Below are 14116 nucleotides of genomic sequence, written 5' to 3'. Positions count from 1 at the left end.
GTTTTTCCAATAGCTACTGCAAACATATTATATACACAACATACGTATATGTACGTACTACTGTTTCTACTTCGTTTCCGGAACTTGATTTAACCGCATGCATTTCTTCACCGTAATAATTGACAATGAGGACTTGATATCTTTTTTTTTTTTTTTTAAATCTCTCTTGTATTTCTAGCGATTGGAATATCAGGAATTAGTCAATTTATTTGTATGATCTACTTTTATCCCTAGGAATATAAAATTTCATCAATCTTCAATTTGTCAGAATAGTACTGGAATTACAAAAATACTTGACGCGTCGTCTTATTTGAGAATTATGTATGTACAAGTATAAAAAAAAAAACACGCACACACGCAACCGAAGAATCGTCAAAGCTAATTTTTGAAATCGTAGCAACGTGTCGATCGATTTGAATCCGATCGAAGTGAATTATTTTTCATATTCCCAGCTTATGTCAGACGTAATGAAAAAGTATTTATACGGAAGCCTGTGAATTTGTTAATTAATCAGGAATCAAAATAAAACATCTATTCGAATATGAACGATTGTACTTTGTGCTTTTGAAAATAAGGAAACAATGTAGTAAAATGCTTGATAACGTGATATGTTTTTATAAAAAAAACTTCTCATCCGCGGTTTTATTTCCAATGTAATTGTACTATTTTAACGTGATATCCTTTTCGTGGTATTCATATTCTGCAGCTTATTACTTTCCTATTTTTCTTGTTTCTTATTCGACTGAAACATCGGAGAATAAATCTCACTTAGATTTAAATAACAGCGATTACTTACGAAATTCCAATAAGATTTTCATCGTACATCTATTTTTACATCCGCGTAGGGCGTGTATGGATAATAATCCGCGTAAGATAATCGATTCAACGCACAAGATTATTATACAACACACATATACAATATATATACGAATCTCGCTTGTATTTTGTATGCAAAGCAAACACGTGCGAAACGTTGTATCCGCCCAGGGTACGCAAATTTAACTGAAAACATCCGAACTTGTGAAAACTGTAATGTAATTAGCAAGTTCGTAAATCCGTGGAATTCCCGGGAGTATAATACTCGGTTGGTTTATTTATTTATTTATTTATTTTTGTCGCATTCAAATCTCGGAAATGTCGTGAAAATAGAGAGGAAAAAAAAAATGAAACGAACGTTTATGAAAAAAATTGAATACCTACTCAATTTCTATAACCAGAAAATGTCGAAAGTATTGACATGTATAATCATGCTTAACAGTTACTTGTAGGATATTGAATTACGTACTTTGAACAATATTTGAACCGTTTCTGTAGCGATACCCATTTTCTTAGAATTTCCGATCACCTATGACAAATACAAATACACCACGATAAAATACAACCTGTTTCATAATAAATTGCTTGTATTTCAGCTAGAAAAAAGAAATTCTGCGCCAGTACGCGCGTGTAACGAATAATTATAAACCGTGCATCCAAAAATTGCCGCATAGTTAATTAATGCTTCCCAGCAGCTTAAATATTCTACTCGAAGATCTATTTCTTCATTGTTCCCTCTCTCCTCATCTTGTTTCTTCCCTCTTTTTTTAGAAAAACAATGTAATATCCTCGTATTACTGATAGTATCATTCATTGCACGTTTCGATATAATATCTTAGCTAATCGCGTTAATAAAGCATTTAACATTCAACGCATTCCAGCTGCAACATTATTATATATACATATATATGTATGTATACATTCTTGTTTCACGCAAGTCGCGTTAAACATGAATGTCCGATGTTTCGGGGAAATAGAGTAGAAAGAACACAAACGCATGTATCACCAATATCACAAATTTCATTTGATAACAATTAGCGCAGAGAAAATAGAATAGTATAACTTACACAGCATCGCGGTTTTTTCCTCTCGATGAATATTCAAATATACGCTACATATATAAATAATATAATACATAAGTATATAAGAAGTACTATACGAATGTGGTATACTGTATGCACGATGAAAAGAGAGAAAGTCTTTTTTTGCTCGTTCAGAACGACGAGCAAAAGTCAAAGTATATATCATCGTTATTAGTATAAATATGCATTACAGTGAAATTTATACCCTGCATAATGATAAGGTAGTAGAAAAAAAAAAAAAAAAATCGGAAGTCGAACAAGCCTCTCGAGCCGCAAAATACCGCGGTTGAAAAAATATTTGCACGTGGGTATCTGAATTCTCTCTTGTTTTTTTTTTCTCGTTTTTTGTCGTTTTTTTTCTTTTTTCGCTGGCTGTTTTTTCTTCTTCCGTCCCTTCGCATCGTACGGAGTATATTCGAAAATTTCGCATCTTTTGCTTACGTGTACCTACGGCGTAACTGTGTTACAGTAATTGCGATAATCGTTGTTGTTGGAAAATAGAAATACGTGGAGACAGCACGTGAACGATACAGAATTCCGAATCGGCCAATGAACGGTCGTTTCTCACTTTTACCCGCGATTCGGATTTGGGTATCGGGGCCAATCGGGTTTCATGATCCACGAAGGAACGCGAAGACGGTGAAACGCTCACGTCTCTTGCACCTACTCGGCGAAGAAGGCGAAAGCAGCCTGCAGTATTATATACCTATAGTACATGTATACGATACTTGACCACTCGCTCGTTTCACTTGTAATGGTTAAACGTACACCGCTAATTTGCAGGTATGTACATACGCGTATATACATATATATATATATATATATATATATATACACACACACACGTACGTAAGCACGGCACGTACAACGAAAGTGTTTCAAGGGGAACCTTTGACGGCCTAGCGAAGAGATCGGCGAGAGGTAAATGACTCGCAAAAGAAGAAAATTGAGCGGCAAAAATTTATCATCACGAGGTACACTCGTAGTAAAAAAGCATCTCCAGAGGCACGTGCCTTTACTCTGCGTTTACGTCGACAATCGCTACGCTTTATTGTTTACTAGCGCGACGACCAATGAGGTAAAAATAATCGAACAGGCTTCGATTGAATTGGTGCATTTGAAACCAAAATTTCGTAAATTTCAGAACGTAGTATCAGTAGCGGTGAAGTTTTTTGACAACTTACAGTTACACTGAAAATAATTTTTCAATTCCAGGTGAAAATATTCATTCACCTTTTACTCGTTACGTAAAGTATGTACTTAGTAAGTAAGACGATTATAATAATTGATACTCTGATCATATAAATTTATGTTGCATTGCGTCGTTCGTGGGAGTAAAAAACGAAAACCGATTGTGAGGAAAAATGATCGATTATACTCGATTAGTCAGGAAGACATAATCGATTTAATCGAAATTCGATTATTTTTTATCATACTTAGCATCGAGCTTCAATTCGAGACTGAAAATAATTACAATGCGAATTGATATCCTGTAATTCTGCAATGAATTACCTAAGCAAATTGCGTAACTTATCCGACGAAAAAGAGAAATAAATAAACGCGTAATCCAACTTTTTTGTTTTTCTATCTGTAAGCAATCGTCAAGTTGAATTTAATTTCAAGACAGACGAAATTACGAAGATAATTCAGTAAAACGATACCGTCGGTAAATGGATTGAAAAAAAAAAGTAATTATACGATTTTTCACCATTACTTTAAACGGTATGAAGTTATCCTTTGGCAAAAGTAATAAAAGAATCTTGTAAGAAGCTTGTACCCGTTTAGATTTGAAAAAAACGTTGAAGTAAACTGTACTATTCTAGAACCAGCTATCCGATCAAATTAAGGCAATTTTACATGGGCCTGACCCACGATTAAAATATCATCAGAAATACTGCGCATACTTCGGATTAAAATTGCTTTTAAATTATTATTTTATAATATTTCGATAATTTGCCAGAGTTGTATATTATTTTAAAAACCATACATCGTCTATGCAAGAGACTCAAAATTTTAATGTCGTTAAAAATCGACTTAGTTCATTTGTCAATGTAATCATTAAATTTGATTATTTTAACGATCGTGACGAAATTCTGCACACATCAACTCTATAATATTAACTGGTATTGAAGTGACTCTATTATAAATTCAATACATTTTTTTTATTAAAAAGTTTAAAATTTAAAAATTTTTAGAACATTAAACCAGCTGGAATTTTGAATTTGTTGTCACCCGAGTTTCGTCATCTGATCGGTAATAATACAAATTCCTCGCAATGTGTTTCAACAATAAAACTAATTTGTAAACTTCGGTATTAAAGCAGAACTAAAGCAGAGTAATTTTGTCAAGAATTGAATCCTGATTTCGACTATTAAGAAGGTTACGGTGATTGAAATAACGATACTTTTTGCACCAAATTAATATATTCGTAAGCTAAGAAGATTTCTTTAAAAATATGAAAGTAAAAATCACTGAAACTAGACAAACAAGCTTAGGTTTAATAGGCGTTTCATTTAACGTGACTTTAAAATTGTTAAACATGTGGTAGATTCGTTTGGTTTCGTTCGACGTTGGCTCATTTTATTCATACGACTATTTCATACGAATTCACTGGGACAGATTTTGTATTTTTCATATTCCGAAAGAGATCCTTACTCGCCTTAATGTTAGAATAATTTGTTCTTAAAATTCGATTTGAGCACGTGACAATTCCTTAAACGAGCTTAAAATCGGAAAAGCAATTATACCAATAAAAAGAAGATTAAAAGGTTTCAGGAATACAAGGTATAATCGCTTTTTGTACACCGTAATGTAAAATCTTGAGTTTCGTTTTTTACAATTTTCTCCATACGTACCGCATATATAAATAATTATAAAATACATTAAACAGAGGTAAAATTTTCTGAAAAATCGATTGCCGCTATCAATTCCGCAGCATTATCCTCACATTGCGAGAAAAACTCGAATATTCAAAGAAATCAAAAAAAAAAAATCAAAATCACTCATTTTCCGCAATATTTCCAAAACATCTCAAAATCGTTCAAAAAGTGTTTCCTTACTCAAGTAAATGCATTTTGCGACAACATTTTTATTTTAAAGTTAACGGATTAATACGTACAGTAACAAAACACACACGCCAGATAAACTTACGGTTTGTGTATTTATACGTGTGTAACACAGTCACTACGAGAGAGAAAAGATTTCTCTTCGATATATCTACGAAGAAGAAGTCTCTCTAATAATTCTCACCACGACGGCCATGTTTATTAAACCTATCTCACCGTCTGGGAATATTTTATTTTCATGCCAGCTGTGCATGCGTCTCTCTCTCTCTCTCTCTCTCTCTCTATATATATATATATATATATATATATATATGCAACACGTGCATGTACGTATTTACCTGCTGGAAGCACACACCTATGGGATTATAACTCTCGTATGTGCCGTGGGAAAGTTTGGGTTCACGCGCACCGAAAACCGGTCGTAAGGTCCATTAGTAGTAGACGATCTCTCGATTGTGGGTTAAAGTAGGCGGAAGAAAATCCTCTCGATAGGTTCTCCCTTGTTTTTTTTTTTTTTTGTTTTTTTCCAATTCCCATTCTCGTTTCACCTCATCCTAGTTTTCCGGGTCAACGGAGTCTCGTCGTTTTTAAAATTTTATTTTTTTCTTACCTACAGTAATCACTCGACGCATCCCGTTATGCAATCCTCCTACGTCGTTCCCTCCTCCTTCCACATGTTTCTTCTATAAATTCTCATCTCATACGTGTTTTATTTTAAGTGCATACGTCTCGTCCGTTCCTTGTAATAATACAACGCTTTGAAGCTATCGAGAATATGTCGGGAAATATTTATGATCTGTTTAGAAACAAGTCTTCTAGGAAATAATGGGAAAAATGTTAAAAAAAAAAAAATAAAATAAAAATACTCAAACGTAATACTTGATCCAAGGTAAATTATTATGTATAATGGGATTGAATCGTTTCTACTTTCTCGATCGTCGATCCTTGGTAAATGATTTTTTACTATACTATTCGGATAATTTGCGACAAATAAATTCCGATCACACGCAATTAATTGCATAGAATTATGAAAATGTAGAAATGATGTATTAGAAACGATGGATATCTAATCTTGCCAAATATATTCACGTTTCCATAAATATGACTTCCGTTTGTCGGTATAATCCAAAAAGTAATAATTCAACGATTATTCGGATGTTGTAACAACGTGGAATCAGCGAGCTTTAATTACTAGTTAATAATTATAGAGTACTTGTGCGATTCGCTTTCTATTGCACTCTTCTCGACGAAATTCTCACAAGTTTTGCAATTATGTACAATAATCCGCATGCAAAAATACGCACATCTAGAAGCAATTTCCTTTGCTTAAATCGTGAAAAACTGTATATTTTGCCGAAAGTTGAAACGTACCTTTCGATGGGTATTTTAATTCCTAACACCGAAAAAGGTGTAACTAAAAAAAAAAAAATAAATAAAAAATAAAAAATGAAACAAAGATACCGTCGCGTCGTTTTCTTGGAATAAGCTTCGTATCCTGGACGGTGAACCGGATGCGCTGCAACGCGTTCACGGGAAAATCAAATACGGTCGGCCTCGAATATATTATTCAAACACCTTAGAAGAATACATTGCGTCGAGTTGGAAAAAAAAAATCAAATTTAAATCGTACCTGTGGCAAAACAATCGTTTAGAAATTATTCGTATTATTATTATGCTGTATAATTATACCGTAAGGATCCAATTGTATCGATGTGGAAAAAATGGACCAAGTCAGATTGATCGAGTGGATCTGAAATGCGAAACGAGCGGTAACAATTTTCGTGAAATTGTAGTGAACGAAACGGAAGGAAAAAGAGATTAAAATTCAGGCAGTCGAAACGTTTTTTCGTTCTATCTAAATGGCAAAATTTATTTTAACCGGCTATTTCTCGTTTCAAAAATTGATAATCGGTTGCTTAAAATTATCTGTACAGAAAATCGAACGCGATTAATTTTTCATTGAAATTTATCGTGATCATGCGATTAACGGTTCAGAGTTTTCGACATTTTTTTCACCTTACAGATCGTCGCGTCAGCAATATTGACGATTTAACAATTTTACTTGAAAATCAACCAATGTGTAAACTTTTCAAGTTGATAGATTAGTTTGATTTCAATCAACTATTACAGTGTCTCTAATTCTCAAGACAAGAAGCTTGTTCTGCTGCCTAATTGACTGCGTGAGTCCTTGCTTGTCGAAATTGGAAAAACAATGCGATACTGGCATTAGAAAAAAACAAAACAGTTATGTGGCGTTTTTTCAATTGTTAATAACGATCTTTTTTACTCCAGTACTCGATTTGTCATGTTCATTTTTCTCTTTAAAAAAAAAAAAAAAAAAATCATTTGTCGAGAAAAAAATTCTTTCAATAAAATTCAAGTTAGTCTAGCTTTTGTTCTCACTTTCTAAACATTGATTTTCTAAGTTTCTTTCACTTTCCTGATGTATCGCTACAGTGAGAAAAATCCCATTTCTTACAATTGCTAAAAAATTTTAATAAAATGGTTGTTGTTAAAATAACGGTTGTAATCTATTTCTAGTTACAAAAATACGTCTTACGGTTAACTGTTTATTCTTAGTCTGATATACTTGTCAATTGTACACAATATTTTCCAATTATCGCAACATTAAATCTGTTTGCTTAGTCAACGATATTTCATTTCAGTAAATTAAGTCTTCGTCGTAAATTTATTTTTGCACAAACGTCGATTCTTCGCAAAGGTTCCAAAAAAAAAAAAAAAAGGAAATAAATAAAAATGAAACAACCACTCCAGCGTCCATAGTCAAAAAGAATATAGCGGCATGCATTAAAATTTCTGGTAAAATTCATACAAAAACTGGCATTCGTGTTATACCCGAAACCGTAATCATCGTTTATGATAATAAGTAAAAATAATCAAGAACCGTAGGCAGTAACGACGATAAAAAATTTCTCTCGACGTTACCGTCTTCGTAAAAATCCAAAATTTCTCAAACAATTTCATCGATCCATGCAAACCGTGATCTTGACCGTAAGCCGAACCTAATCAAACCTACACATCTTCTTCCTCTTCTTCTTCTTCTTCTTCTTCTTCCTCTTCTTCCTCTTCTTCTTCTTCTTCTTCTTCCTGTTCTTCTTCTTCTTCTTCTTCACCGTAAATCTTGGAGCGGTGAAAACGTAGCTTCAGCTGTAAGAAAAGTTTCACCTTCGTGCTGTCGCAACATCCGTTTCCGGTAAGGACTCACAACAGCAACGGCTGCAGGGTCAAGGTCGAATCCTTAGCGTCAAAATCCCGAGTACCAGGCCGCTTTCCACGGTTGTGATACGAAGCACGATGCAGGCGGCGGTAGATTGTAGATGAAGTCGAAAGGAATAAGAATAAAAGTGGCGGAGGGGTACAGAATTCGGACGGTGGGGGAAGAAGAATGTCGGAGGCATGCGCCTGCCTTCAGAGAGATTTGAGAGAGTGAGTGACCTTGATTCCGCAGGACTCGGATTTGTCCACGCAGCATCTTCGGATATGCCTGCCGGTTGTAAGTTTGTTCCGCCGGTTGGTCGGCCGCCTTCGAAGCCCCCGACAGACACGCCGCGATATGTGGGTCGAGCAGAAACACTCCCGCGGAGAAAGTTTCTACAGGTTGTTTGTCTTTTCGAACCAAAGTCATGCCGCCGTGCTCCCGAGCATCGAACAGACCGTCGTCGCTTCTTGTTAACCCTTTTGAGTCACGCGTTATTCCGCTGAGTCAAATTTTACAACAGCACGGTGCTCTGCGGATCAGATTTTCAAATTTAAGATGATGGATACGACACGGCGGATCCGAATTTCAAATTTAATCGGAACTGGTCAAAAAAAAATCTACGAAGCGGTTTTCGGGACCGCTGATTCAAGATCTGAAATCAAATTTCAACAATTCAAGACGGCGGATCCAATATGGCGGACGAAAATTTTGAATTTGTTCGAATACGGTCAAAAAATTCTATACAGGAGTTTTCGGAGTCGCTGATTGGATTTGCCGTAATGAATTTGTTTTTAAATCTGATTTCAGATTCGTAATCAGCGACCCCAAAAACCCACGGACAGAGTTCCTTCTTCGGATTTTGATCGAATTTCAAATTTTCGTCCGCCATATTTGATCCGCCATCTTGCATCTTGAAAATCCGATTTCAGATTCGTAATCAGCGACCGCAAAAACTTACAATTTATGTAAAACACGTATGCGTGCAGAGAAGCAACTTTCCCGGAAATGAATTATTCCTTCAATTTTCACGATTTTTTTTGCAACCAATTTGTTTCCAACGATATAAAAATTGACATTATATCGCAGTAATTACTCTCGAGTGTTTGAAAACCTATTAGCATACTATCAAAAATAACAAAAAAAAAAAAAAAAAAAACTGCAAAGAAATATGTTAAAAACTTCTCTAAATATACAAGAAATTGATATAACGTAGCTGGTAAAAGTATTTACCACTATGACTCAATGGGTTAAATACCGATCGGAGTCATCGCGGCTGTGTTAATTTTATTCATCCCCTGCGGCAGTAATGCGAAAGACTATACGATTTATCTGGGGAAAAATATTTCCCGGCAAAAGTACCATCCCGAAAATATGATTTCATCGCATATAATTAATGTACAGCGTTTACGATTATTATACTTTCTAGGAAAAATGTGCGAAAATTTTTAACACGTCAATGTAAATTTTATTTTGTCAACACTGATTACCGACTGGCAGAGAAAAATGTAAAAACATTTTTCAAAGTTTTCTATATCGTTCTATGAAAAACAAGATGATTCTTTTAACAAAAAAGTACCTAATATAAATAATCAAAACTTGTACAACAGTCTATTAATTTTTATTTATTAATTTATTAAAAAAAAAAAAGAACAAAAAATTTTATCCACTTCACAACGTGGACATTTTTTTTACACTCGTCTGTAAGAACAGTCGAAATTCAGCGGGATTTAGTGAAATGATCTAGAAACTTTATTCAGCTGATTGTCGGTTCGTTTCTAGCTTTCGATAATTCAAGTCGAACAAACCTATTTTCATTTCTAAAATAATTTATCATCGTACGAAGCACTAATTCCATGGAGGATTTTCTTGACGTGTGACGTTTACAAATTACTTTATTCATCGGTTTATGTATAATATATATAACCTATGTAGGCCTATCGAAGAGAGCGTTCGTTTCTTCGACGATGATCGTTGCCATTTCAGTCCGCATGTGCATTTAAACCGCACACATGCGTTATAAACTTTTCACTTTTCTGTATACCTATAATAAGTTGAGCTTGTCCGCACTTTTTTTTTTTTTTTTTTTTTTAACACTCCACCTCAACAACGTTATATTATGTGGCATTCCGCATTCGTAAACCGGAACCGCACCTGTTTTCGATATATCCCCTCACAGCCTTCGATTTCATCTCCCAATATGGTACAGGTAAATATATATACCAACGTACATACTTATTTGTTACATAGCAAATTATTCGACATTGCTTGTGAAAAATCTCCAGACATATATCTGCCTGCTCTTTACTACTATTGTAACGGTATAACAAAACATTGCAATAGAAATAATAACTCACGCGCGTATAATTATTTACCAAATTTCGTCCATGGATGAATAAAGCGAAAGGAAATCTTCTCAAATATATATAATAATTAGCATACGAGCGTCGTCAGAAAGACACGTGTTAATAATTATTCTTCTAGCTTCTCACTCGTTTCCCAACAATTTTCTATACAGTTTCTTTTCCGATGTATAAAAGGGCTTGTTAGCTTGGCCAATCGAGATACCCGAGCGTGATAAGAATTATTGCATACAATTTTTTTACATTTCTTTTTTTTCCCTTCTTCTTTTCTTCGTTTCTATTTCTCTGGACACGTGAAGTAATAATAAAATCTCTAAAACAAAGAGAGAGAGAGAGAGAGAGAGAGATAGAGAAAAACGGTCGAACCAATTTATAAACCGTCACGTATCGACCGGATCTCTTTCATCGTCTCTCATCGTGGCGTGCATACTGAAATTATATTTTTGAAAGTGCGGAATGCTGGAGGGGACTTTTATATATACATATGTATGTATATATGATTTTATATTTTGGTATGCGAGTATTGTGAAAATACAAATTGCTGAAATTCTTCTTTTACGTACGGTCTCTGATTTTCGATTGGAAAATCCAGTTTGTGAAACGATATGCAATGTCGATGCATAGCTGCGATTACAACGTGTAATGCAACCAAGTTTCACATTCGGTATTATACCGCAAGGGAAAATTCATTTCTATCGATTTCTAACGGTTTCGACATTCGGCCAAACCGTTACCGCGTCATCTTCCAAAACTCCACCTCAGCATATTCTCCGACCTATTGCTCAACAACTTTTATTTTTCCATATTTCATACATATAATTATATATTTATAAAAACACACACGCACACAGACGCGTCTCCAATAGTCGTCCGACTCCCGGTTATATCGACAGCGATCTATGCGTTAGTTAATAAATATTTTAGAGCTTACATATACTTCAATTTCGTGTGAAAGTCCTATCGATATCGTCCAAAATTCAAAGCGTGCTCTTTGGTTTTTTTTTTTCCTCTTTCTTTCTTCAAATCAAGCAATACGTATGTATCTTATATTATTTACACACACACACACACATATATACATATATATATATATTCAGAAATTTTTAAACGATCGTGACCCCTCACCCACTTTGATTTGGGAATGGATTTTTCCCATCGTCACAAAAACTGTCCGATTTGTGACGTACTCTAGTCACTGACAAAGGTTATTGTTCCCTCTCGTATCATAATCCAAAATCAAAGGAAGGTTTACTATATTTCATCATTTACCTTCGGGGACATTAGGTATTTAATCGATGAATTAAGATGTTTCTTTTGTATGAATTTTGAGAAAATCCCAAATCCATAAAAAACACATTCCTCTTTGCACTATTGCTTCTTTCATAGGAGATTTTCCAAAAATCTTAACTTCCAGACCATGAGTTGAAAAAATTTGTCAAACATCCAAGCTATCCTATAGTATGGATCTGTGACTAAAAAAGTCCATTCCCAAATCAAAACGTGCGAGGGTTCGCGACCGTTCGAAAATTTCCCGACTACCCCAAATATGTGTATGCTCTGTATGGTTGGGAAATTCATTTGTGATCGTACCGATAATGTGCAGGAAAAAAAAAAAACTCGATGTTATCATTCTCGCAAGCATCCTCAATTCTACAATCACTCATTAACGACTTGCTGCACCTGTCGTAGTCATTAAATTTCCCAAAATAGCAACTAATTTTCAAACAACGTCATGCACTTACCGTACCGTGTCTTTAAGGTCGGTATCTTTAGTCATCATCGCTGTGAAAGTGATTCTTAAGATCTAGCCTCGAGGCGGTTTCAAGAGAGAGAGAGAGACAGAAAGAGCGAGAGAGATAGAGAGAGAAATTGCAGTATATTTATAATACAGTATCGATGATTAATTCCCAAGAATATTTTTAATGTGAAAATATTTCCTATAACTATACGCACGTTACGTGAAAATGCGTGTAAAGTTATCGTGCCTATAATAATTTAGTCATTTTGCGTGTATTGTATAATATTATAGGCTTAGCGTCGTTGTCGCATTAATTGATATACATTGTAAGATACGTCTAACAGGCAACAACCTTCCATCTTTTATCTAACACTTTCCTACATTCGGAGGTTTGCGTTTAAATTTCGTCATAATTCTAAGAAGTCAGATTAGATAGAAGACAAAAAAAAAAATAGCAAAAAACCTACAAACCCATACAATTTATCTACAGTCAAGACTATAATAATTCCTTTGAATTTACGGTCTGAAAATTATAATGAACAACTTTTGGAAGTCGTACAACAATCAATTTTTTAAACAAATTTCAATTTTATTATGTTGGATTAACCGTAAAGAAGTTACGGATGTTTTTCTCCGTTCAAGAAAAACAATGTAAAATGGCCATCAAAAATATCCATTTCGCCTGTATAATTTATTTAAATAGAAACAATTTTTTTTCAATTTCTCGGATGCAATTTTCAATATGCGAAATTTATCGAACAAAAAAGTAGCATGCGATACGTGAAGGGAGAAGAGAGAAAAGTTTAAAGAAAAAAAAATTTATTATATTTAAGAAAATTATACTGCAAATTTGTAGGTAAATTAATTCCGTCAATCACGCATTATATGCTAATCCAAATTTATACCGCTGCACTTGACTGTGAGAAAAAAGAAAGAAGAAAAAAGAAAAAGAAAAAACAACCAACACCAATTGTTACGACCGAGAATTTTTCATGATTTTGTAGACTGTTGCAGATTGCCGTGCAGGCTGCTTAACTGACTGCATGGCAAGGAAAAATTACGCGACAGATCACGTAGCAGCCGATCAAGTTCACACATCACGCTGCGCAATCAGCTGAGTGTCGTCAAAAATACAATTCTGGTTAGACAAAATGAAAAAAATCTGTAACTATTAAATGTAGTATTGAGAGATGTAATTTATACGCTAGATAGTAAGAAGTAACTTGCAGCGAATTTTCTTGCCTAATTTTACAGAGTGGCCACACACCTTGAAAATCCGTAAAATCTGGAAATCTCAGGGTTTTTAATGGGGGTCATGAAAAATCCGGAATTGTATGGGGATTTTAAATTTGGTCGTGAAAAACCAACTAAGAATATCAGTTTTCTATCATGGGAATTAGAAACAATTTTTTCTCGTCGAAAAAATAAATTTGGTAAAAACAGATTTTTTTATTTTATGTACATTATATTTTTTTTCCAATTCGAATTGAATTTGAACCAAAGGTTTCTTAGTAACTTACCGGATCTGGGGAAATGTCAGGGAAAACTAGGTTTTAGGTCTTGGAAAATTTGAAAGCGCGATGAAATTTATTTCCCAAAAATTTGTAGCCACCGTGTTCGAACAATGTTCAAACGATTATCGTAACGATTAAACCCATTACAATACAATTATCTGTAAGCGATCGTTACAACGAATAAAATGAGTGAAAATATCTCGTCGCAGGTGAGTATAAACGGACGTTCGGATACAGTGCAACGACACTCTCTCAAACGATAATTAACGGTACCAAAGTGTATAACAATATCGTTAGCGCTATTGGTCATTATTATTGTAT

At 34.4% G+C, this 14116-nt stretch overlaps 1 protein-coding gene across 3 annotated transcripts in view; it reads left to right on the top strand.

Moving 5' to 3' along the window:
• qless (decaprenyl diphosphate synthase subunit 1 qless) overlaps positions 1–14116 on the top strand; it is a 54307-nt gene that overhangs the window by 8820 nt on the left and 31371 nt on the right. The gene's annotated exons all lie outside the window — the stretch shown is intronic.

The sequence above is a fragment of the Neodiprion pinetum genome, chromosome 1 (genome assembly GCF_021155775.2).
Source record: "Neodiprion pinetum isolate iyNeoPine1 chromosome 1, iyNeoPine1.2, whole genome shotgun sequence".
Classification (NCBI taxonomy): domain Eukaryota; kingdom Metazoa; phylum Arthropoda; class Insecta; order Hymenoptera; family Diprionidae; genus Neodiprion; species Neodiprion pinetum.
The sequence above is the reverse complement of the archived record's forward strand: the minus strand, read 5'-3'. Positions and strand labels throughout refer to the sequence as shown.